Source organism: Carlito syrichta, unplaced genomic scaffold (assembly GCF_000164805.1).
Source record: "Carlito syrichta isolate Samal-C Ts95f unplaced genomic scaffold, Tarsius_syrichta-2.0.1 Scaffold305794, whole genome shotgun sequence".
NCBI classification, from domain to species: domain Eukaryota; kingdom Metazoa; phylum Chordata; class Mammalia; order Primates; family Tarsiidae; genus Carlito; species Carlito syrichta.
Genome location: NW_007249890.1, coordinates 79,952 through 80,610, shown reverse-complemented (window position 1 = coordinate 80,610; position 659 = coordinate 79,952).

The following is a 659-nucleotide window of genomic DNA, read 5'->3' as shown; positions in this document are numbered from 1 at the left end:
CGCGATCCCCGGCGGCCCCGGATCCGCGCGCCCGGCCGCGCCCACGCGCCCTCCCCCTGGCCGCCGCCGCGGTTGCTATGCGTTGCTGCGAAACGCCTGTCAATAAACCCTGTTTGGACAGTGGAGAAAGAGCACAAGGGTTGTTTGCTTAGTGGTTAGAGGTTCAAAAGTCGGCATTGTCCCGCTGCGAGCGATCCCCTTCCCGGGGCTCGGCCCCTGGCGCGCGGGTCGGGGGCCGGGGAGCCGCGCGCCACGCTGTGTCACCTCCAGAGGGGGCAAGGGACGGGGCGCGAATGGGCAGCGCCGTCTGGGGAGTCCCGGTTGGGCTGCGCGGGGGCGCCCGGGGGCACTTGGGCCGGATGACCTCGCGGGCGCCACCGGGAGCGCCGGGCTGGTAGGGGGCCGCGGAATTCCCACGGCCCCCGCACGCCCTGGTTTCGGCTCCGGCCGCCAGGGGGCGCGCGCGCGCTGGGAAGAGACGGGACTTGGGCCCGGGACCAGTAAAGGGCTCCCCTTTCTCACCCTGCTGGAAGGTGTAAGACCCGGGGTCCTCCCCGTCCCGTTGCCCACCGCCTGGTGCACGGCGAGGTTGCCCCACGTGGGTCCGCTGAAGCCAAGTTCAGGCCAAGTCAGGCGCGGGGGAGTCTTGGGTCTGTGGA